The sequence below is a fragment of the Taudactylus pleione genome, unplaced genomic scaffold (genome assembly GCF_031769625.1).
Source record: "Taudactylus pleione unplaced genomic scaffold, aTauple2 ptg001370l, whole genome shotgun sequence".
NCBI lineage: Eukaryota > Metazoa > Chordata > Amphibia > Anura > Myobatrachidae > Taudactylus > Taudactylus pleione.
In genome coordinates this window covers 955,824-982,418 of record NW_028285770.1, presented here as the reverse complement: position 1 = coordinate 982,418, position 26,595 = coordinate 955,824, and positions in this window count along the sequence as shown.

Here is a 26,595-nt window from a genome sequence, read left to right as displayed (position 1 = left end):
CCAATTAAGAGTGAATGGTTCTACCTCAGGCTAGTTTGCGCCGAGCGGGGATCCGCCTTTTATTTATTTAGTCACATATAATTGTTGGGCTGTGGCCTTGGAGCACTGCTTTTTACTGCCACCATCTTTCTAATTACAAATTGATCAATAAGTTTCGGCTGTGTCCTCTTTTAATTTCACATAGATGTCCGTGTGGTTATTTCTAGTTAGTAGTTAAGTGAGTGAATTAGCATAATGTAAGATTCAAACAATGGATGACTTATGTTTTTTTAAACACTTTACTTAAACAACAAAAATATACAAACAAATCCAAATAAAATAAACAAAGAGAACAAAACTATAAACAAGAAAATATTTTTAAAAAAAATTGAGGCTGAATGGCCTTGTCCTCTTTTGAGGGCAGGTCTGCATGGAGCTGGCGGTTGAAGTTGATGGCCCTTCCCGGACTGATCTTTGTGACATGAGATCCCTCTGCAGGTCCACAAATGCCTGTGTCTGTTCCCGGATAGCCTGCATCTGTTCCCGCATCACCTGCAGTTGCTTCCGTGCCACCTGTGACCACTCCTGTGTTGCCTGGGATTGGTCACAGGTATCCTGTGTTAATTCTAGCAGGTGACTGTTGATCTCGCAGGCCATTCAGGGGTGGGTGCCAAGTGCTACCACCGTTGTCCTATTGAGCCTCTGCAGCTGCCACCCAAAGGAATCCATCTGTCGGGTCTGCTGATTCATGAAGCACAGTTGGTGTTTTTGAAAATTGTGGAGGAACATGGAGAACTCCTTCACACTGGGAACACTGGCCTGTGGGGTGTGCGATGGTGACTGCGGCTCCTCTGGCAGTGGCATTAGTTGCGTAGGCTCCACAGGAGTGAGGATGATGGCATCCTCCTCCATCCTCCTCTCTCTGCCAACTCTCCTGGAAATCGTGGCTGCTCCAAAACACTGAAACTCAAACTAAGGGAAAATTGTAATAGGGTCTGAGTTTGGAAAATGTGAGAGCATATAACTGTATTCACACTTTTTCAGAACTCATCCTATGTAATAGGGTGTGAGAACATGCAAACTTGCATGTTTCTCACACCCCAAAAACTCCCAATGGCAATTGTTTTGCCATTGTGAGGATACAAGTTGCACACTATTACTGCCTGAAAACTTGAGCAAGAACAGACAGGCTAGTGAGTCTAGCCTGAGCTGGTCCGAGTTATACAGAAACATGCACAGATCCATGAGATCCATGCATGTTTCTGTGTGTTAAAAAAAGTGAACAGCAAAAACATAACAAAAGAAAAAATTATGTGAGTCCCCTCCACACAAGAATAAACAGCCCTGGCCTCTGTTGAGCCTATCCTTGTTCTTAAAATACAGGGAAAAAGTGTGTAGGGTTCCCCTGTCTTTTATGAACCAACACCAGGCTCTGTTGAGCCGGTCCTGGCTGTGAAATACTGGGGTCAAAAAGGGTAGGGATCCCCTGTATTTTCTATAACCAGCAATGGACTCTTTCTAGCAGGGTTGTAATGCCACAACCGTGGAAACCTTTCACCGGGTCCCCCGGCCAAAGCATTATACCTGACCACTAGTTAGTCCAGGCCAAAGATCCCTGGGGAGGTGGGGACCCCCCCAATAAAGGGGTTTTCCCTATCCAAGGCACCCCGAGCCCTGGCTGAAAGCCCCGAGCTATCCCCAGCACCCCTGGCCAGTGAGTGCTGGGTTTATTGTGTAAATGTATGTGTAAAAAATAGAATTAATAATATTGTCTTTTGCTGGAGAACTAGAGGCTGGAGAACCATGAGTACCAGCATGCAGGGCATTAAGGGTCCGCTGGTACCTCTTGTTCACCTGCAAAACAAATATTAAAATAACCACACACACACCATGACAAAATGTTATTACTGAAAATATGCACACTCTCATTCACACTCACATTCATGCATACTCACCTAGAATACCTGTAGACATTCACGTCCACTTGTCCAGTAGAATCCATAGCACCTGGGAAAAAAATACTCACTTGCTCTTGTCCAGTCTTCTTCTGTCCCTTTAGGCATCCAGCATCTTTGGCAAAAAAAATAATTAAGGACGGTACCTAGCGAATGAGGGGCTCAGCCGCTGCATTTCCTAAATAAATGCATTGGCGGCCAATGAGCAGTTCCCACCATTGACTTCAATGGTGAGAAGTGCTAGGTTACCAAAGTACTGTTTTAATACCCATCACACAGCTTCTGAGGAAGGACCAGATGGTCCGAAACATGTCAAGCTGGTGATGAGATTTATTCACCTGGAGGTGGACTTTCTGCTGTTTTGCTGCTAATACCTGACAATTAAGGACTACTAGAGTCCGGGACCTGCTAGATCCCTACTCCACATACCATCCAGGAGCGGTAGGCGTTGTGCAGCTCATAAAAATTGTCCCCAGTGTGGAACCACTGTTATTGGTTTTATATGCTCATTTAAAATCCATTAAATGTGAGTTGCATGTATAAATCTTTTGTTCACTTGTGTCAACGGTGTTACACTATTATTCTTCTCTTTCTTTTGGGAGATTAAACAAGTGGCACAAATACATGGAAAAGATGGAAGGATGACTGTTGGAAAATTGAAAAGAAGCTTACTACAATTTAATTACGAATGAACTTCCCCTGACTTTACTTTGAATATTCATTTATAAGAGTAAGAAACATTTTTTATTGGGAATTATAGCCAGGTGGACATTAATACTGTGTGGCAGATTAGCGCCATTTTTCCTTAACCATATTTGTTTTATAGGTTACCAAAGGTTACCTAATTAATTGATTGACTACAGAATATAACTATAAAGAAAAAAATCAGAAAAATGGAAAAAACAAGCATCCAAAATCCCAATGAGATTACTTCCTCAGGATTCAAGGCAGAGTAACAGCCTATATAAGAATTGGGAAATAGGGATTTAGGAGAAGGATTCCTGCACAGGTTTTAGATGAAAAAATGGTAAAAAAATAGTCAATAAACCAACAGTACCTTAGAGAATGTCAATAAGAGGGGACCCTCTATATTACAAAATAGGTGTTGGTGGTGCTCCCAGGAATAAAAAAACTGAAATTCTAATGGAATGTTTTGCACAGGCAAAAAAAAGAAAATATATTCCTTTTTGGGGCACCCTTATTTGAAATCTTTAATGTATGTGATATGATTGTGATGTTTAAAATATAGGGATGTGCGCCGGACCATTTTTGCCGGATTTGGATTTGGTTCTAATTCGTGGTCCGGATTTGGATTTGCCAAACTGCGGTGACTGGCTTTGGATTTGGATTTGGATTTTTTTTACAAAAATTTACAAAAAAACGCTAAAATCACATAAATTGGTCCTTTTTTTTCTTCTTAGAGTATCATTCACCTCAATAACATTAATTTCCAGTCATTTATAGTCAATTTAGACCACCTCACAGCTTATAATATTGTTTTCAACATTATTGGCCAAAGGTTGCAGTGAGCTGACTGGTTACTAAGCGACAAAGCAGCGGCACAGCGGCACAGACACCACAGTATAAAGCACATCTATGAAACGTTGCCATACAGCAGTGGCAGAAATGAAAGGTAGTGCACCCACCCAGTGGGGTACGGCCAGCAGAATCACAGTACTTGTTACATAGTGGGCTACAGCCCAAGAAGTCACAGTGCACAATCTTATTCACGTTACACCGCACATAGTCTCTGATTCACATTACACCATAAAGTAGTGTCTCTTATTTATGTTACGACACACAGTAGTGCCCCTTTTACACAATGCCCACAGTAGTGCCCCTTTTACACAATGCCCACAGTAGTGACCCTTTTACACAATGCCCACAGTAGTGACCCTTATACACAAAGCCCACAGTAGTAATGCCCCTTATACACAAAGCCCACAGTACTAGTGCCACTTATACAATGCCCCCAGCAGTGGTGTCCCTTACACAATGGCCCCAGTAGTGGTGCCCCCTATGCAGTCCCATTAGTAGTAGGGCCCCCTATGCAGTTCCCCCCAGTAGTATGCCCCTCATTAGCATGCCCCCACTAGTATGCCCCCCAGTAGTATGCCCCCCAGTAGCAGTGCCCATATTAGCAGGCCCCCAGTAGTAATATGCCCCCCAGTAGCAGCCCCCCCATTAATGCCCCCTTACACACATACATTAAAAATAAAAGAAAACTTACCTGAATACCCGCTCCCGCCGCCGTCCGCTCTGCTCTGCTGTCACGCGCTGAGGAGGGAGCCGGAAGACGGAGCTCATGAGTGAGCTCCAACCGACTCCCTCCGAGCAGCAGCCAATGAGAGTCTGTGTGACTCTCATTGGTTGCTATAGCAAACACACAGCTGCCGCTGGCGGCTGTGTGTTTGATCTGTGTAGGGCAGACCGATATCACAGCGGTCTCCCCTACACTAGAGGAGCCCTGACGTCGGATTCTCTCGTGAGAATCCGACATCAGGGAGCTGCGGTTCGGCCGCCACAGAATCCGAACTGCTCATCTCTATTAAAATATACCTTTTATTATTAAGTAACTTAAAACATTTTTGGTCTATGCAAATTTGATATATAAACTGATTATTTAATAGTGTTCTGTGTTATTGATATGACTGTTAACACTTTACATCACTCATCGTTTTATTGCCACATGGGAGCTGTGCAATTTTGACCTATGCAACTTTGATTCATGGAATTTTGATTGATGCAATTTTGATTCATGCAATTTTGATCTATGCAATTTTGATCTGTGCTAAATTGATTAGGCAAAAACAATTTTTTTCTATTTAATTTTGATCTGTGCAATATCACTGTGTACTGTAGCCTGTGCATTATTGTTTCACTCTATTGAATGCTGTGCAAATTTGACCTATGCAATTTTGATCTATGCTATTTTGATCTGTGGTAATTTGATTGGTGCAAAACAATTTGTCTATTTAATTTTGATCTGTGCAATATCAGTCTTGTTTTCCTATCTCAAACACTATACACACGCAATTATAGACACCTTTGCCACAAAGTGTGAGCGGAGCAGTAATTATAGTACAAAAGGCAGCACTGCCCAAACCAGATGATTGGTAGTGATTGCACTTCATTTGAAGCCTAAATGTTTTGTTAGCTTCTATAAGCAAATTTTCTGGACTGTTTAGCAGAATAAATTTATTTATTTACTTATATATTTTCACCTATAGGAATTTTTTCTTCCTTTATAAAGACGATTTTTTTAAGTTACTTAATAATAAAAGGTATATTTTAAACATCATACTCATATCACATACATTGAAGATTTCAAATAAGAGTGCCCCAAAAAGGAATATATTTTATTTTTTTGCCTGTGCAAAACATTCCATTAGAGTAACAGCCTACTCAAATTGAATAATTAATTATATGATTATGATACTAGTCTGAATCTGCTGAGAAGCTACAGGAAACAGGGTGAATATGCCTGGATGAGCAACTGGTGAAGGTTGGCATTGCAGGATACAAAAGATTAGTAAAGTACGGTAATATACTCTACACTGCCTGTCAAACAGACACAATCTTGGCAAAGCTAATAACGAAAAGTTGTGCACAATGGGATTGTCCTTGGGCTCTCCCACTCTCCCACTCACCCTCATGTTGGGCTCTCCCACTCACCCTCAAGTTGTATGTTAAAAAGGACATGCACAGTTTAACAAATGAAGCACTTCAGCAACAGGGTCCACTTTTGTGGCTAAAGTGCTTTGTTTTCTTGGGCCCCTGAAAAATAAGCTACCAATGGACTTAAGGCAGCTAACAGTCTTGATGATCATCTCTATTTGTAAGTTGTTATTATCAACCTCACTCTCACACTATCATTGCAAAATATTAGCTTATCTTCACTTTGAATCCACCGTTACAGAAGTGTATATGATGGGGGACACCACCACACACAGAACAGTAATATACACTGCATTACTCGTTTGAACACTAAGTAAATAAATAAAATTTTTAAATTCAGTTAGAAAAGTGCAGGTTTTTTGTTTTAGACAAGAAACAAAATATTTTGCTTTGCAATTTTTTTAATATAAGTAGATCTTGTCAAAACAAAGAGATCTTTTTGGGGTGCAGTGCAGTAGAAAGTTTATAATATTTTTGGGCAACTAATAAACAATATAGTGATACACTGAACAGTGATAGATTGTCTAGAGAAAACAAAAGGAGCAGGTTTACTTCAATGGCACCTTAATGGAGTTTTTTTACACAGTGCCTGAACACACAACAGTGCTTTATTTTTTTATGTGTTTCAGTGCCTGAACACAGTGGTTTTTTTTTAAATATTTGAACACAGTGCCTGAACACACAACACAGTGTTTAATTTCATTTTTTTAACACAGTGCCTAAACATACAACACAATTACTAGCTCTCCTAGTAATGGCACCCTAATGTTATTTTTTAACACAGTGACTGAACACACAACACAGTGCCTCACAGCATTCCTAGTAATGGCACCATAATGATGTTGTTTTTAACACAAAGCCTAACAGTGCTCCAAGTAATGGTACCCTAATGATGTTATTTTTTTAACAAAGTGTCTGAACACACAACACAGACCATTTTTAACACAGTACACACAACAGTGTATTATTTAAATGATTTTTTAACACAGTGCTTAAAGAACATTGCTCCTATGGCAGTGGCACCCTAATGGAGTTTTTTTTTAATAACAGTGCCCCTTTAACACAGTAGTCCTAATTAGAGATGTGTGGAAATATGAATCCATTCGAATCGCATCTGCGATCCTTGCTGAATTAGGCCTTCACAGTGCCCACAAGCATCACAGTGTTCGATGGTGTTTTTTTTTAATAACACAGTACCCCTGTAACACAGTGCTCCTAATGTCATTTGTTCACATCGAAGACAAATGAAGCCTGAAAATATTCCTATGTTTACATTAGGGGTGTGCACCGGCCACTTTTCGTGTTTTGTGTTTTGGTTTTGGATCTGGATCTTTCTTCGTGTTTTGGATCTGGATTGGTTTTGCCAAAACCACCCTTCCGTGTTTTGGGTTCTGGGTTTTGTGTTTTGGATCTGTATTTTTTTTAAAAAAAGCATAAAAACAGCTAAAATCACAGAATTTGTTGGTTTCTCTGCTCCTATGCTATTATTAACCTCAATAACCTTAATTTCCACTCATTTCCAGTCTATTCTGAACACCTCACACCTCACAATAGTGTTTTTATGTCCAAAAGGTTGCACCGAGGTAGCTGGATGACTATGCTAAGCGACACGAGTGGGCGGCACAAACACGTGACCCATCTAGGAGTGACACTGCAGTGGCAGACAGGATGGCAGTTAGAAAAACTAGGCCCCAAACTGTACATAATGCAAAGAAAAAAAAGAAGTGCAAGATGGAATTGTCCTTGGGCCCTCCCACCCACCCTTATGTTGTATAAACAGGACATGCACACTTTAACAAATCAATCATTTCAGCGCCAGGGTCTGCCACACAACTGTGGCTGAAATGATTGGTTCGTTTGGGCCCCCACAAAACAAGCTGGCAATTAATGTGTCCCTGCACAAACTGGCTCTACGGAGACAAGATGTCATCCTCATCCTCCTCATCCACCGATTCCTCACCCTCTTCAGTGTGTACATCCTCATCCTCACAAAGTATTAACTCGTCCCCACTTGAATCCACCACCACAGGTCCCTCTGTACCTTCTGGAGGCTGGTCTCCCTGGAAGAGCTGATAATTCATTTTGATGAACATCATCTTCTCCACATTCTGTGGAGGCAACCTCCTACGCCTTTCGCTGACAAGGTTCCCGGCTGCACTAAACACTCTTTCGGAGTACACACTGGAGGGGGGGCAACTCAGGTAAAATAGAGCCAGTTTGTACAGGGGCCTCCAAATTGCCTCTTTTTCCAGCCAGTACAGGTATGGACTGTCTGACATGCCTACTTGGATGCTGTCACCGATGTAATCCTCCACCATTCTGTCAATGGTGACAGTATCATATGCAGTGACAGTAGACATGTCAGAAATTGTTGCCAGGTCCTTCAGTCCGGACCAGATGTCCAAACTTGGTCCTGCCTGCCCTGCATCACCGCCAGTGGGTTGCTTAGGATACCTAAGTTTTTTCCTGGCAGCCCCAGTTGCGGGAGAAAATGAAGAAGGAGCCGTTGACGTGTCACGTTCCGCTTCAGCTGACAGTGTGTTCACCAGCAGGTCTTTGCACCTCTGCAGGCTTGTGTCGGCCGGAAAGAGAGACACCACATAGGCTTTAAACCTAGGATCAAGCACGGTGGCCAAAATGTAGTGGTCTGATTTCAACAGATTGACCACCCTGGAATCCTGGCAAAGCGAATGAAGGGCTTCATCCACAAGTCCCACATGCCGAGCGGAATCGCTCCGTCTTAGCTCCTCCTTCACTTTCTCCAGCTGCTTCTGCAAAAGCCTGATGAGGGGAATGACCTGACTTAAGCTGGCTGTGTCTGAACTGACTTCACGTGTGGCAAGTTCGAAGGGCTGGAGAACCTTGCACAACACGGAAATCATTCTCCACTGCACTTGAGTCAGGTGCATACCCTCTCCTTTGCCTATGTCATAGGTGGATGTATAGGCTTGTATGGCCTTTTGCTGCTCCTCCATCCTCTGAAGCATATAGAGGGTTGAGTTCCACCGCGTCACAACCTCTTGCTTCAGGTGATGGCGGGGCAGGTTCAAGAGTGTTTGCTGGCGCTCCAGTCTTCGGGACGCAGTCGCTGAATGGCGAAAGTGGCCAGAAATTTTTCGGGCCACCCAAAGCGTCTCCTGCACGCCCCTGTCGCTTTTCAGAAAATTCTGCACCACCAAGTTTATTGTGTGAGCAAAACATGGGACGTGCTGGAATTTGCCCAGATGTAATGCCCGCACAACATTGGTGGCGTTGTCAGATATCACAAATCCCCAGGAGAGTCTAAGTGGGGTAAGCCACTGGGCGATGATTTCCCTCAGTTTCTCTAAGAGGTTGTCGGCGGTGTGCCTCTTACTGAAACCGGTGATACACAGCGTAGCCTGCCTTGTAACGAGCTGGCGTTTCTGAGATGCTGCTACTGGTGACGCTGCTGCTGTTGCTGCGTAAGGTGATACATCTACCCAGTGGGCTGTCACAGTCATATAGTCCTTAGTCTGCCCTGTTCCACTTGTCCACATGTCCGTGGTTAAGTGGACATTTTGTACAACGGCATTTTTCAGGACACTGAGGACACTTTTTCTGACGTTTCTGTACAGTCTCAGTATCGCCTGCCTAGTGAAGTGGAATCTAGATGGGATTTGGAACCGGGGACACACTACCTCCATCAATTGTCTAAATCCCACTGCACTAATGGCGGATACCGGACGCACGTCTAACACCAACATAGCAATCAAGGCCTCAGTTATACGTTTTGCTTCAGGATGACTGCTGTCGTACTTCATCCTCCTCGCTAAGGACTGTTGGAGGGTCAATTGTTTAGTAAAAGTAGTGGTGTTCCTACTTCCTCTCTGGGATGATGAACGACTCCCAGCAGCAGCAACAGCAGCAGCGGCAGCAGTAGGCGTAGCAATGCAGGATCCTCCAGAGGAATCCCGGATAGGAGAGTCAGTCATGCCAGTGACATGGCCTGCAGGACTACTTCCGATCCTGACTAAGGAGGAAATTGACGAGGAGGGAGTTGACGGTGTGGTTTGCAGGCGCTTGGATACAACAGGACAACGGGATTTAGGTGTCCCTGGACTGCTTACGGTCTTAGCCAAAGTTTCTGAACTTGACAGTAACTTTTTATGAACGCGCTGCAGGTGCCGTATAAGGGAGGATGTTCCTAGGTGGTTGACGTCCCTACCCCTACTTATTTCACCTTTACATATGGTACATATGGCAAGACAGTTGTTGTCCGGATTTGGATAGAAATATTGCCAGACCAAAGAGGTGGAATGTTTGGTCTTCTGCCCAGGCATGACCGTGATGGGCTTTTTCATCCCACGGACAACAACTGTCTCCCCCGGAGCCTGATTTAAACAAACCACATCACCATCAGAATCCTCCTCGCCAACTTCCTCCTCAGCGCCAGCTACACCAGTATCCTCATCCTGTTGTACTTCAACAGTGACATCTTCAATTTGCATATCAGCAAGTGGACTGTGGGTGCTCCTTTCAGCACTTGCAGGGGGCGTGCAAATGGTGGAAAGAGCCACCTCTTCCCGTCCAGTGCTGGGAAGGTCAGGCATCGCAACCACCACCACACTTGGACTCTCCTTGAGGATTTGTGATATCTTCTTAGAAAGCACAGTTCTTCGCTGTGCTTTTGCCAGCTTAACTCTTTTGATTTTTTTAGTGGGAGGAGGGCTTCCATCGTCATGTGAAGCTGAACCACTAGTCATGAACATACTAGGGATCGACCTTAGATGTTCCTTGCCACTCCGTGTCGTAAATGGCATATTTGCAAGTTTACGTTTCTCTTCAGCTGATTTAAATGTCTTTTTCAAGGTCATTTTCCTGAACTTTGCCATTTGGGATTGTATGTGCCCTCTACTATGACATTGGGCATCGGCCTTGGCAGACGACGTTGATGGCATGTTATCGTCTATGTCATGACTAGTGGCAGCAGCTTCAGCACTAGGAGGAAGTGGTTCTTGATCTTTCTCTATTTTATTTTTATCGGAGAAAGTTTGGTCCTCCATTTATGTTATATCGATTTGATATATACGTGCGGCTAAACACAGAAAATAATTTTTTTTTTGGTTTGGACTGGAGTGTACTTTGTGGGTTACAGCACCCTTTAACGGTCAAGCCAGCCGGCCCTTTACTTATGACACAGGTGCACGCTTGGCACTACTTTGTTGATGCACGTGCGGCTACTGCGCACACAATTCACAAACACAGAAAATAATTTTTTTTTGGTTTGGACTGGAGTGTACTTTCGGGGGTTACAGCACCCTTTAACGGTCAAGCCAGCCAGCCCTTTACTTATGACACAGGCGCACGCTTGGCACTACTTTGTTGATGCACGTGCGGCTACTGCGCACACAATTCACAAACACAGAAAATAATTTTTTTTTTGGTTTGGACTGGAGTGTACTTTCGGGGGTTACAGCACCCTTAACGGTCAAGCCAGCCGGCCCTTTACTTATGACACAGGCGCACGCTTGGCACTACTTTGTTGATGCACGTGCGGCTACTGCGCACACAATTCACAAACACAGAAAATAATTTTTTTTTTGGTTTGGACTGGAGTGTACTTTCGGGGGTTACAGCACCCTTTAACGGTCAAGCCAGCTGGCCCTTTACTTATGACACAGGCGCACGCTTGGCACTACTTTGTTGATGCACGTGCGGCTACTGCGCACACAATTCACAAACACAGAAAATAATTTTTTTTTTGGTTTGGACTGGAGTGTAGTTTCGGGGGTTACAGCACCCTTAACGGTCAAGCCAGCCGGCCCTTTACTTATGACACAGGCGCACGCTTGGCACTACTTTGTTGATGCACGTGCGGCTACTGCGCACACAATTCACAAACACAGAAAATAATTTTTTTTTTGGTTTGGACTGGAGTGTACTTTCGGGGGTTACAGCACCCTTAACGGTCAAGCCAGCCGGCCCTTTACTTATGACACAGGCGCACACTTGGCACTACTTTGTTGATGCACGTGCGGCTACTGCGCACACAATTCACAAACACAGAAAATAATTTTTTTTTTGGTTTGGACTGGAGTGTACTTTCGGGGGTTACAGCACCCTTAACGGTCAAGCCAGCCGGCCCTTTACTTATGACACAGGCGCACGCTTGGCACTACTTTGTTGATGCACGTGCGGCTACTGCGCACACAATTCACAAACACAGAAAATAATTTTTTTTTGGTTTGGATTGGAGTGTACTTTCGGGGGTTACAGCACCCTTAACGGTCAAGCCAGCCGGCCCTTTACTTATGACACAGGCGCACGCTTGGCACTACTTTGTTGATGCACGTGCGGCTACTGCGCACACAATTCACAAACACAGAAAATAATTTTTTTTTGGTTTGGACTGGAGTGTACTTTCGGGGGTTACAGCACCCTTAACGGTCAAGCCAGCCGGCCCTTTACTTATGACACAGGCGCACGCTTGGCACTACTTTGTTGATGCACGTGCGGCTACTGCGCACACAATTCACAAACACAGAAAATAATTTTTTTTTTGGTTTGGACTGGAGTGTACTTTCGGGGGTTACAGCACCCTTTAACGGTCAAGCCAGCCGGCCCTTTACTTATGACACAGGCGCACGCTTGGCACTACTTTGTTGATGCACGTGCGGCTACTGCGCACACAATTCACAAACACAGAAAATAATTTTTTTTTTGGTTTGGACTGGAGTGTAGTTTCGGGGGTTACAGCACCCTTAACGGTCAAGCCAGCCGGCCCTTTACTTATGACACAGGCGCACGCTTGGCACTACTTTGTTGATGCACGTGCGGCTACTGCGCACACAATTCACAAACACAGAAAATAATTTTTTTTTTGGTTTGGACTGGAGTGTACTTTCGGGGGTTACAGCACCCTTAACGGTCAAGCCAGCCGGCCCTTTACTTATGACACAGGCGCACACTTGGCACTACTTTGTTGATGCACGTGCGGCTACTGCGCACACAATTCACAAACACAGAAAATAATTTTTTTTTTGGTTTGGACTGGAGTGTACTTTCGGGGGTTACAGCACCCTTAACGGTCAAGCCAGCCGGCCCTTTACTTATGACACAGGCGCACGCTTGGCACTACTTTGTTGATGCACGTGCGGCTACTGCGCACACAATTCACAAACACAGAAAATAATTTTTTTTTGGATTGGAGTGTACTTTCGGGGGTTACAGCACCCTTAACGGTCAAGCCAGCCGGCCCTTTACTTATGACACAGGCGCACGCTTGGCACTACTTTGTTGATGCACGTGCGGCTACTGCGCACACAATTCACAAACACAGAAAATAATTTTTTTTTTGGTTTGGACTGGAGTGTAGTTTCGGGGGTTACAGCACCCTTAACGGTCAAGCCAGCCGGCCCTTTACTTATGACACAGGCGCACGCTTGGCACTACTTTGTTGATGCACGTGCGGCTACTGCGCACACAATTCACAAACACAGAAAATAATTTTTTTTTTGGTTTGGACTGGAGTGTACTTTCGGGGGTTACAGCACCCTTAACGGTCAAGCCAGCCGGCCCTTTACTTATGACACAGGCGCACACTTGGCACTACTTTGTTGATGCACGTGCGGCTACTGCGCACACAATTCACAAACACAGAAAATAATTTTTTTTTTGGTTTGGACTGGAGTGTACTTTCGGGGGTTACAGCACCCTTAACGGTCAAGCCAGCCGGCCCTTTACTTATGACACAGGCGCACGCTTGGCACTACTTTGTTGATGCACGTGCGGCTACTGCGCACACAATTCACAAACACAGAAAATAATTTTTTTTTGGTTTGGATTGGAGTGTACTTTCGGGGGTTACAGCACCCTTAACGGTCAAGCCAGCCGGCCCTTTACTTATGACACAGGCGCACGCTTGGCACTACTTTGTTGATGCACGTGCGGCTACTGCGCACACAATTCACAAACACAGAAAATAATTTTTTTTGGGTTTGGACTGGAGTGTACTTTCGGGGGTTACAGCACCCTTAACGGTCAAGCCAGCCGGCCCTTTACTTATGACACAGGCGCACGCTTGGCACTACTTTGTTGATGCACGTGCGGCTACTGCGCACACAATTCACAAACACAGAAAATAATTTTTTTTTTGGTTTGGACTGGAGTGTACTTTCGGGGGTTACAGCACCCTTAACGGTCAAGCCAGCCGGCCCTTTACTTATGACACAGGCGCACACTTGGCACTACTTTGTTGATGCACGTGCGGCTACTGCGCACACAATTCACAAACACAGAAAATAATTTTTTTTTGGTTTGGATTGGAGAGTACTTTCGGGGGTTACAGCACCCTTTAACGGTCAAGCCAGCCGGCCCTTTACTTATGACACAGGCGCACGCTTGGCACTACTTTGTTGATGCACGTGCGGCTACTGCGCACACAATTCACAAACACAGAAAATATATTATTTTTTTGGTTTGGATTGGAGTGTATTTTCGGGGGTTACAGCACCCTTTAACGGTCAAGCCAGCCGGCCCTTTACTTATGACACAGGCGCACGCTTGGCACTACTTTGTTGATGCACGTGCGGCTACTGCGCACACAATTCACAAACACAGAAAATATTTTTTTTTTTGGTTTGGACTGGAGTGTACTTTCGGGGGTTACAGCACCCTTAACGGTCAAGCCAGCCGGCCCTTTACTTATGACACAGGTGCACGCTTGGCACTACTTTGTTGATGCACGTGCGGCTACTGCGCACACAATTCACAAACACAGAAAATAATTTTTTTTTTGGTTTGGACTGGAGTGTACTTTCGGGGGTTACAGCACCCTTAACGGTCAAGCCAGCCGGCCCTTTACTTATGACACAGGCGCACGCTTGGCACTACTTTGTTGATGCACGTGCGGCTACTGCGCACACAATTCACAAACACAGAAAATAATTTTTTTTTGGTTTGGACTGGAGTGTACTTTCGGGGGTTACAGCACCCTTTAACGGTCAAGCCAGCCGGCCCTTTACTTATGACACAGGCGCACGCTTGGCACTACTTTGTTGATGCACGTGCGGCTACTGCGCACACAATTCACAAACACAGAAAATAATTTTTTTTTTGGTTTGGACTGGAGTGTACTTTGGGGGTTACAGCACCCTTTAACAGTCAAGCCAGCCGGCCCTTTACTTATGACACAGGCGCACGCTTGGCACTACTTTGTTGATGCACGTGCGGCTACTGCGCACACAATTCACAAACACAGAAAATAATTTTTTTTTTGGTTTGGACAGGAGTGTACTTTCGGGGGTTACAGCACCCTTAACGGTCAAGCCAGCCGGCCCTTTACTTATGACACAGGCGCACGCTTGGCACTACTTTGTTGATGCACGTGCGGCTACTGCGCACACAATTCACAAACACAGAAAATAATTTTTTTTTTGGTTTGGACTGGAGTGTACTTTCGGGGGTTACAGCACCCTTAACGGTCAAGCCAGCCGGCCCTTTACTTATGACACAGGCGCACGCTTGGCACTACTTTGTTGATGCACGTGCGGCTACTGCGCACACAATTCACAAACACAGAAAATAATTTTTTTTTTGGTTTGGACTGGAGTGTACTTTCGGGGGTTACAGCACCCTTAACGGTCAAGCCAGCCGGCCCTTTACTTATGACACAGGCGCACGCTTGGCACTACTTTGTTGATGCACGTGCGGCTACTGCGCACACAATTCACAAACACAGAAAATAATTTTTTTTTTGGTTTGGACTGGAGTGTACTTTTGGGGGTTACAGCACCCTTAACGGTCAAGCCAGCCGGCCCTTTACTTATGACACAGGTGCACGCTTGGCACTACTTTGTTGATGCACGTGCGGCTACTGCGCACACAATTCACAAACACAGAAAATAATTTTTTTTTTGGTTTGGACTGGAGTGTACTTTCGGGGGTTACAGCACCCTTAACGGTCAAGCCAGCCGGCCCTTTACTTATGACACAGGCGCACGCTTGGCACTACTTTGTTGATGCACGTGCGGCTACTGCGCACACAATTCACAAACACAGAAAATAATTTTTTTTTTGGTTTGGACTGGAGTGTACTTTCGGGGGTTACAGCACCCTTAACGGTCAAGCCAGCCGGCCCTTTACTTATGACACAGGCGCACGCTTGGCACTACTTTGTTGATGCACGTGCGGCTACTGCGCACACAATTCACAAACACAGAAAATAATTTTTTTTTTGGTTTGGACTGGAGTGTACTTTTGGGGGTTACAGCACCCTTAACGGTCAAGCCAGCCGGCCCTTTACTTATGACACAGGTGCACGCTTGGCACTACTTTGTTGATGCACGTGCGGCTACTGCGCACACAATTCACAAACACAGAAAATAATTTTTTTTTTGGTTTGGACTGGAGTGTACTTTCGGGGGTTACAGCACCCTTAACGGTCAAGCCAGTCGGCCCTTTACTTATGACACAGGCGCACGCTTGGCACTACTTTGTTGATGCACGTGCGGCTACTGCGCACACAATTCACAAACACAGAAAATAATTTTTTTTTTGGTTTGGACTGGAGTGTACTTTCGGGGGTTACAGCACCCTTAACGGTCAAGCCAGCCGGCCCTTTACTTATGACACAGGCGCACGCTTGGCACTACTTTGTTGATGCACGTGCGGCTACTGCGCACACAATTCACAAACACAGAAAATATTTTTTTTTTGGTTTGGACTGGAGTGTCCTTTCGGGGTTTACAGCACCCTTTAACGGTCAAGCCAGCCGGCCCTTTACTTATGACACAGGCGCACGCTTGGCACTACTTTGTTGATGCACGTGCGGCTACTGCGCACACAATTCACAAACACAGAAAATATATTATTTTTTTAGCACTTGGGGGGAGCACCCCTGATGGACAGAGCACCCCCTGGACAACACTACAGCACTCCTTTAGGACTGGGACACTGCACAGGACTTTGGAGTGGACACAGCCCCTATGGAGAACTGACTGCACAACACAGTCCAGCCAGCCCCTATGGACTTTGAAGTAGTGGACACAGCCCCTATTAACAACAGCAGCAGCACAGCACAACACAGCCAGCCCCTATGGACTTTGAAGTAGTGGACAACAGCAGCACTACACTACACTACACAGCCCTAACTCCCACCCTCCCTCTTCACTGTCCACAGCCGAGTGAGAAAATGGCGCCGACGCGGGTACCTTATATAGGATCCAAAACCCGCGAGACTCGGAAGGCGGGATGATGACGTTTTGCCTCGATTTCAGATCCGAGACAGGCGGGAAAAGTCGAGCCTGACTCGGATCGGACTCGGATCGGGGGGGCTCAGGGGGGTTCGGATTTCAGAAATCCGAACCCGCTCACCCCTAGTTTACATATATACTTTCCATTTTCTTTTATCTAAAGTACAAATGGATGACCAAGATTAAGGGATGCCTATATAGAAAGTAGTGTAGATATGGTAATCTAATGAGTAGAGAAACACAAAATATAGGATAAACTGGAGTGAAAATTCATCTTTTAACATTAAAATTCCCAAATCCTAAATAAGCACAAGATATATACTTGAAATGTATTAAGCAGCGCAAATCATACACGTCTTAGGCAATTTTAGCTGCTGGATTGAAAGAGTCAACAGTATTAAGTACAAAGGCAGACATGTTTTGTATTTGATATTATTGTACCCTTAAATCTAGCAGCTGAACCTGCCGTAGAAGCAGTGGCTTTGAAAAACACCACTTAATAAATTTACCGTTATGAGTTAGATTTAACAATGGATGTCGAATAGCGGGATGAGAAAACAAATATTTTCCTGATCATGTGCACTAAGACAAATGTTCTGCATATCTTTCACTTGCAGCTTGCTGTACCTTATACCTAGATAGGTGGATTGGGCATGTGCGGCAAGCTACTGTACTTACAGATAATAGATTAGGATTAGTATTTATTTAAAAGAAAATAAAACAAGATGCAGCATATGTGGTTATTTTTTCTGAGGTACAGTAACTTGGTGGAATTTAATGTTCCATCGGTTCCATACTGCCAAGCATGCTGGTGTTTGTTGTTCCGTAAGCACTAGCATGCTGACACTTCTTGTTCCACAAGCACCAGTATTCTCTATAATCTGTTGACTGCTTTGCCAAACAGTCAATGTCTACCAGGGATTTCTGTGACTTGTAGTTTGACAAACTTAATAAATGATTTAAACATATTAGGATCCATTCATCATCACTAAATGTATACAAAAGCAAGTGAAAATTTACATTTTCACTTATTTTTGTATAAATTAAGTATCGGGGCCATTCATTTTAACGGTAATGCAGGAGATGTCACAGATATGTCCTGCTTCTCTTTCAGCCCCGATGTGGCCTCCACTCTCATACACTCGTATGGGGAAATAAATTCATCAAGCTCCGAAAACACTATATTTTCAGATCTTGATTGCAGGAACACGTCAGGTATCGATGAGGGATCCCCCCGCCCCCATTTGGCTCCTTCAGAGGTTGTGCATGCGTTAAACAACATTCACGCGTGTGCAGAAGCAGAAACTGGGGGGGACGCCAATGCTCTCTCTGGCACAGGGCACCAAAAAGTCTAATTATGACTCGGCTACGGGTGTCTTTTTCAGTAGCGTGCTGCATCTGCTCTCATTACATTGCTTTTACAGCAAGAGTGCTGTCCTCCATGCTGGTAGATCTGGGGTTAACTACACTTGTTTGTTTAATGACCATGGATAGTGTTGAACCTCCCTTTGGAGTTCAGGCAGAGACCTTGGCTAATTGTCTGTGCTGAAAATCTGTCTCCTAATCTCCCTAATGAAGTGTCCACTGTAGCCCTGCGCTCTTGGTATTTCTCTCTCCCTCTCACTGGTAGTGGAACATAATATTGTTTCTATAGAAACATCACTTGCATTGCCAATCTGAGTCCCCCGTGGCTATAATTCGTATGGTTTGTGTACCCTCCTGGAGAGTGCAAAAGACAGTCCGGAAAGGATGCCTAATGCAGGCTTAGGGTGAAATAAAAGACAATTCTTTGACATGCCATCAAATTCAACATACAGGATTCTTACAGCACTTAGTTGATGCACCTTGAATGGAATATTACAACACAAATAGTAAATACTGTACATGAACAAATAATAGTATAAAAAAATGTATGCAGTTACTATTCATTCCTGATGTTATTAGATTATATGCTATTTCAGTGTTGGCTAACCTTGACACTCCAGCTGTTATGGAACTACATAACCCAGCATGCACTGCTACAGTTTTGCTATTAGGGCATGCTAAAACTGTGGCAGGGCATGCTGGGATATATAGTTCCACAACAGCTGGAGTGTCAAGGTTAGCCAACACTGTGCTATTTAGACCAGGAAATGTCTCTATCAATAAGAAAAAGTGGCATTATGCTGGTATTGCTGTACATTTATATAATCATTGGGTTTGTATAATACTTGCTGAGCTGGAGCTGTTATTTACCAGGAGGATCACTGCCCTGCACAGGAAGCACCTGTTATTAAGTGACGAGGGTCTTGAATGACCTTAGACGCATCAGGTGGCTTCCTTGTTTACACTAGCAATGTGTCCCCACGGCCCCCTGCAGTCACTGCTGCCTGCTTTCCTCCACTCCTTTTTCCACCATGACTATTGACATTCATAGGAGAATATCACTCATAGATTTTCCAATTATATCAGTGATTGCATTCATTTCCTTTATGCTGTTAGTCATGGCAGCTCTGCCCACTTTGAAAGTGCCAAGGAAATATTACTACGGAAATACACATATTGTAATTAATGGACTTAGGTCACATTACTTTTAAAAAGTATTTTTTCTGTTTTAAAAATCCTCTTCAAAAAAAGTGGGGACCTCTACTGTAGCTAAATCAATGACACCCACTGGGTATGTAGTAAGATCATACTTACCAACCTTGAGCTCCCACCTTCTGGGAGGGGGCTAGCCAGGCTTCTATGGCGGGGTGGCGTGGCTGGTAGAAGGGGGCATGGCGTGGCGCTGATGCAGCATTGGAGGTGGGACAGGGGGCATGACTGTGCGATCGCATCATTGTGGCCCAGCCTCCTCTCCACAGTGCTGAACGGCATTCTGAAGCAGGGGTGGGGCCACGATGACACGATTCTGCACAAATCGCATCATCGTCCCCTCGCTGCAGGGGTGTATGTATGAGGATGCAGGGGGGGCAGGGTGATGCGGGGGGATGCAAGAGGGTGGCGGTGGCTAGGAGATTTCCCTACTTTTCCAGGGGACTGTGCCACCCGATTTTTGAGAAACTCCCGGCCATCCCGGGAGAGTAGCATACCTCTCAATATGACCCATTCCAGGAGGGATGAGATGTTCTTTTTCTGGACTTCCCTCCTAATTTATGATTGCCGTCACCTGTGTTGAACTAGTTAATTGACAAGAAATATAAGTAATGGCAATCATACTGAACATTAAGAGGGAAGTCGAGAACCAAAGCTGGGATGGGTCATGTTGGGAGGTATGGAGTAGGCATTTATGAGTAAGATCCCCACATCCATCCCACTCTCAGGGCCCCAATTAGCAACAAATCTAAATATCAGCGGGATATATTGTTTAGTATTGCAGTGATACTAACAAATATGCAACTGGTATTCATCATTACGTACCCCTCCAGTGAGGTCCGGGGAGGTCCAGCAACGATCTCCCTCCTCAGCGGTGTCTTCAGCCTATCACTGAAGCCGGGAAAGGCTGCTGCCGGGTCCAATAGGGGCCACATCACTTGCGCCATCTAAAGATGGCGAGAGCAATGCAGTGACAAGCAACGATAATCTTAGTTTACCACTGTTTGTTAAATACTGAAAGGATGATATAACCCTTGTAATGAGTGCTGAAGGGATTATGCATCGTTGTTAAATGGGAACCTCAGTCCTTAGAACAATACCACTCAGTCCCCACGTAAGGGTACATTCATCAACAGCCATTTCTTCCTGTGGGTTTGCAGTCGCTGAATGTCACCCGCAATTTTAGCCTCCAAATTACCTTTCATAGACAGCGGTTTGAAGTAGATTTTTAAATCACCAGTGATGTGAAATGATGTGTAACAATGAGATTACAAACCCCTATATCGTATGCAGTTTAGGGCAAGCTGTATGCAGTTTCTGGAAACCCGCTGACATTTATTGTGTATAATGAGAGATCGCTCCTGGTTTGCTTCCTGTCTATAAAGAACGTTAAATTATTATAGCGCTTTGTAGCATAAATATCATTAAATAACACAGTCTGAACACAAAAGAAAATAAATATAATATAAACAGGTTGATAGTAGCACTCTTGAAAGTGCACTCTCTCTAGTAGTCTCTATAATATAGTCTCTATGATATGACGAAGTGTTGTGTGACAGGGTGTAATGTGTGTAAAGTTAGATAAAAAGTCTAAAGGCCCCCATACACGGTGCGATAAAGCAACCGATCCGATCGTTTGGAACGATATCGCTACTATATCGTTCCATGTGTGGGTATGATATCGTCCGGTGCGCGCTCCTGTGGGATCGTACATTGCTCCTCCAGATCTTAATGCATGTTCAGTTGATCTGGGGGAGTGGTATACGATCCCATGCAGTGCTATATGGGTGGGGAGGGGAATGCCGGCATATCGGGCGGTCAGCCACCCGATCGCTCCATGTGTGTGGACTGCCCGATATGTTGGCCACCGGATCGGCCATCACATCGCAAGGTGCATATCGCACCGTGTATGGGGGCCTTAAGATGACAAAATAAGAGTGAGAGAATAGAAAACTAGGAATAATATTAAAAAGGCACCACAAACCATAATTAATGATAAAGGACTAATGTAATGGAATCGGTATGATTCACCGCCGTTCAAATCCCGGCAGCGGCAGCCTGACAGAGGAGGAAATCCCGATCGTACCCAGGTAAGTATAAACTAACCTAATTACACCCCCTAACCCTAACCCTCCTTTAGGGTGCCTAACCCTAACCTTCCACCCCCAGTGCCTAACCCTAATCCCCCCTCTAAGTGCCTAAACCTAACCCCCCCTTCCCCGCCGCCTATACCTAAGTCCACCGGGGGGGTGCCTAACCCTAACCTACCCGCGGGGGTGCCTAACCCTAATCCTCCCTCCCCCTAGCCTAACCCTAACCTCCCTGCCATTAGTAAGAACTACTGATAAATTGTAACATATGGAAAAACAGAGGACCTTATTCACTACGGATCACTATTGTGAACGCAGCTGCGATTAATAAGGCAGGACTGCTGCAGAAATATGCTAATGAATGCAATCGCAAAGCCGGCGCACAGTCAGAATAGAGACGACCATTACCTCCCACTTCCGCTATCTCACATCCTTAATACCTTGCATTCCTGAGTATACATCGGGAACATTGAGTAACAACTCATGCACAATTACAACAGGCCTGACATTACTCAGAAGTTGCAAAGACACACGTAATCGGTCGATTAATTTGCATTGCGCATTCGTATGAATCGCAGTGTGCGTGGACAAACTAGCATTTGCGATGGGAAATGCATTTGCAGAGCACAGTGATTGACAGGAAGTGCCGTTTGGGGGTGGTGACGGGGGGGTGTCGGGCCAGTGCATTGGGACGTCGTTGCAGGGGTGTGCATAAATTATCCACTGCAATTCTATACACAGTCTGAGGCCTCATAGCGTGACCTGAAGTTAGCAATTCCTGAGTAAGGTCTGACCTGCCTTAACTGTGCATATGGGTCTGATGTTACTAGATGTTACCAAAGCTGTGAAAAGCAGTTGTCCTCGTGGAAAGTATTGCAGCAACTTCTGTAACTGTGTTACTTACCTGATACCCGTAATCCCGGCAACGCATGCTTGACCTCGGGTCACGCATGCGCAAAGCCGCCGGAAGGGAGTGAGGAGGCAGCAGAGGGATCCGCTCGGATCCCTTTTCCCATCCCCGGAACTCCTTCCCAATGGAAGGAGCGGAGATCCGAGAACAAGAGCTGTCTGAAGATGTCACTTGTTCTCGGCAGCAAACTCCGAAAAGTTTCAGTTTTCGGAGTTTGCTGAATACTGGGGGACTGCTAATGATGAATGGCCCGGTAACTTAAAAACGTGGAAACTAGCATTTCCGCATGGTTACCAGGCCATTTATCGGTTGATGAATAGGCCACTAATTCCTCTTTCAGCAGAGAAAACTTTGGGTGATGTATGAATTATTTTTTGGGGAAAGTTGAGACTTATAAAAGATGAATTCTAGATTGGTGGAGCAATTAATTGTTAATTTATTGTGGATACATTTGTGCTTGAAGTGAAGTTTGCATTGGCCATGGTAAAGATGAATTATAGGTTATAATTCATATTTATGTGCGTAACTGTTATTTTGTGTTATGTTGTTGCTGATTTTATTTGAACATATGTACTAGGCATTAATTGCCTAAATAATGGTTCAAGGAATAAGGCCTATAAGTAGGTGCTGATATGATATAAGCGCCATGCAGAGCCGTAACTAAACTTTTTGGTGCCCTGTGCCAGAGAGAGTATTGGCGGCCCCCCCCCCATTTAAATAGGGACATAAGAAAGTGCACCTGAAAAAGGGCCATGGCCTCATGGGGAAGGACCAGGGTAGAGATAGAGGAGTCATATAGTAAAAAAGAAAAAAAGGAGTTGTGGGTAATGGGCGCAGAGAAAAATATATTAACAAAGTAAAATTTAACTTTTATTGGTTGCTACCTAAAATTAGTTACCCCCTTCAAGGAATATAAGGTTAAAAGATTGATATCAAACAAAACATACACAAATGATAAAATGATTTTACAAAAGGTAGAAACCCCAAAAAAGAGGAAGTCCCTATTTGGCGCTATGGAGAGATGGAATGAATATATATGTATATATATGTATATAATTCACTCGCTACCACTGTATATTTTCCCCTTTAAGGGGGTAACTAATTTTAGGTAGCAACCAATAACAGTTAAATTTTACTTTGTTAATATATTCTGTGCGCCCATTACCCACAACTCCTTTTTTTCTTTTTTACTATATGATTCAACTTAGTTGATTAGGGCTGCACCCCCGTGAATATATGGAATATTGAATCATAATTATGTAGGGGTTCATTATCAAATTAAAGACAGAGTGCAGGTATATTCCATTTTCCCTTCCCTTTGTTTATGAACTAGAGCTAGAGGAGGCCAGGAGATGCTGGGGATAAAATAAGAGGAAGCTACAAGTACTGGTCGCACTACCCTAGTTACAGTCCTGGCGCTATGTAATCATTTTCCAGCACTGCTCTCCTTATTTTCGATGTGGGGCTATCACAGTAGACTTACTCTATAAAATGTGATGCGCTGTGAAAACTTTCTGAACAATTTGACACAGCAGATTATTCAAGGATGTTGTGTGTTAACCAATATACTGAAAAACCTGTGAGGAAAGTTTATAAATCATTAATACCCGAATGAATTAATAATTGAGATGGAGCCTTCCAAACATTGCAGTCCCCTGAAAGTTGAATAATAGGAGTGTTTGTAAGACTGATATCCCCACAGTTGTATGTCCAGTATTTCAATGCATGAATAATTTAGCCAAACAATAATAAACCACAGCTAAACATGCGTGTGATCATTAATATCAGAGGCCGCGAAATCCGAGTAGCAGGGTCTCCAATTTCAGATGCTGTTCTGGGGCTGATTCTAGTGAGAGAGGAAAAGCTGCATCAATTAGGAAGTGCTGGGACCTTGCATAAGGATTGGTGTAAATATTCTGTGCTTGCTATAATAGCACTTTCAGCAGGTTCCTTTGTATTCAACAGCATGCTGCAAACGGTACCTATGACGACAGCAGTTATTTCCCAATTAAAAGACGCATTGTAATAATCATTGATTCCGGGAGATTGGTAATTAGACTAAAATGCTGCCGCCATAGAAACCTATGGGGGCTGCTTTTGGGAGCGAAAACGGGAGACTGCATCAGATATCTCCGATGTCTGCTGACTGCTGCGGATCCCAGCTACATACATTCAGGAGATACTTATTATTTGCGGGTACCCCCCAAAAGCTGGTGTTTTCAGGGAATATCCTGCAAATATTAATTTATAAATTGGCCCTATAGGGTTTGATTCAATTAGCGGGCACAATGTTCTGCCATTTTCGGCTATGCATATATTTGTCATATACGGTACCCTCTGCATCACAGACTTTTGTGCGCACCTCTATGGAAGCAATGCCACATTGTGTTGTACGGGTCACACAATCTGCCTGTCACAATCCTGGCTAGTTTTTACCTTTTGTGACTTACCTCTGCCTGCTGCTCCATGGATCTGTGTTTGTAATTCTCCTGGGATATCTGCTCTGGCTGAATCATGCTGACTGTGACATCTCTGTGTGTGCAGACTGCTCTCCTACCCAAACTGATTAATCACCTGGACCCTGCTCTGTCTGTGAGCATTGCTAGTCTTAATTGGAATCACAGGTGTGGTCCTGATTCTCAAGGGCTGCAGAGATGATTACTCCCTCTGCATATTGTGCCTTGCTCCACTCAGAATGCCACTGCCAGACCACCTGTCTGTGTCCACCAATCGCTGCCAGACTCTAGGTATATAGATCCTCCACTAATAGCACTCTGTACTTGAACATCTTGTTACGTTCTGTGGTGTACTACTTGTGCTATAGCTGTACCTCTGTGTACCAGTATGTCCCAGGCTCCTGCTGGATCCTAGACCAGTGCTATCTGTAGCCTGCTGCGTTCAGCTATCCATGCTACCAGCCTCTCACCATCGGCTCCCAGGCCGCTCCAAGTAGCTTCCACGCTACCAGCTTCTCCACACGGCTCCCAGGCCGCACCAAGTAGCTTCCACGCTACCATCTCTCACCCGCGGCTCCCAGGCCGCACCAAGTAGCTTCCACGCTACCATCTCTCACACGGCTCCCAGGCCGTACCAAGAGCTTCCACGCTACCATCTCTCACCCACGGCTCCCAGGCCGCACCAAGTATCTTCTATGCTACCATCTCTCACCCACGGCTCCCAGGCCGCATCAAGCAGCTTCCACGCTACCATCTCTCACCTACGGCTCCCAGGCCACTCCAAGTAGCTTCCACACTACCATCTCTCACCAACTGCTCCCAAGCCGCTCCACGTAGCCACCCAGCTACCAACATCTACCCACGGCTATCCAGCCGCTCCATGTAGCCACCCAGCTACCAGCGTCTACCCACAGCTATCCAGCCGTTCCAAGTAGCCACCCAGCTACCAGGGTTTACCCACGGCTATCCAGCCGCTCCACATAGCCAGCCAGCTACCAGCTTCTACCCACGGCTATCCAGCCACTCCACGTAGCCACCCAGCTACCAGCATCTACCCACGGCTATCCAGCCGCTCCACGTAGCCACCCAGCTACCAGCGTCTACCCACGGCTATCCAGCCGCTCCAAGTAGTCACCCAGCTACCAGCGTCTACCCATGGCTATCCAGCCGCTCCACGTAGCCACCCAGCTACCAGCATCTACCAACGGCTATCCAGCCGCTCCACATAGCAACCCAGCTACCAGCATCTACCCACGGCTATCCGGCTGCTCCACGTAGCCACCCAGCTACCAGCGTCTACCCATGGCTATCCGGCCACTCCACGTAGCCACCCAGCTACCAGCGTCTACCCATGGCTATTCAGCCGCTCCACGTAGCCACCCAGCTACCAGCATCTACCCACGGCTATCCAGCCGCTCCATGTAGCCACCCAGCTACCAACGTCTACCCACGGCTTCCCAAGCCACAACAAGTAGCTTCCATGCTACCATCCATCTGCAAGCACATCTACTAGTAACTCAACCAGCTCAGTCAGCCTACCTGCTGGTCCCAGTCCGGTCCCTCCAAGTTCCTTCTGGTCTCATTCCAACGTTTCAAGTTTCCAGTTCCTGTCACTCATCACCAAAGGCAGTTCTCACTGCTACCCACTTCTTTTATTAGAAGAGCTATTCATGTTACCCATGGTTCCAGTCCAGCCGGCCTCCAGTGATTCCAGTTCATCACCTGATACAGGTAACCCAC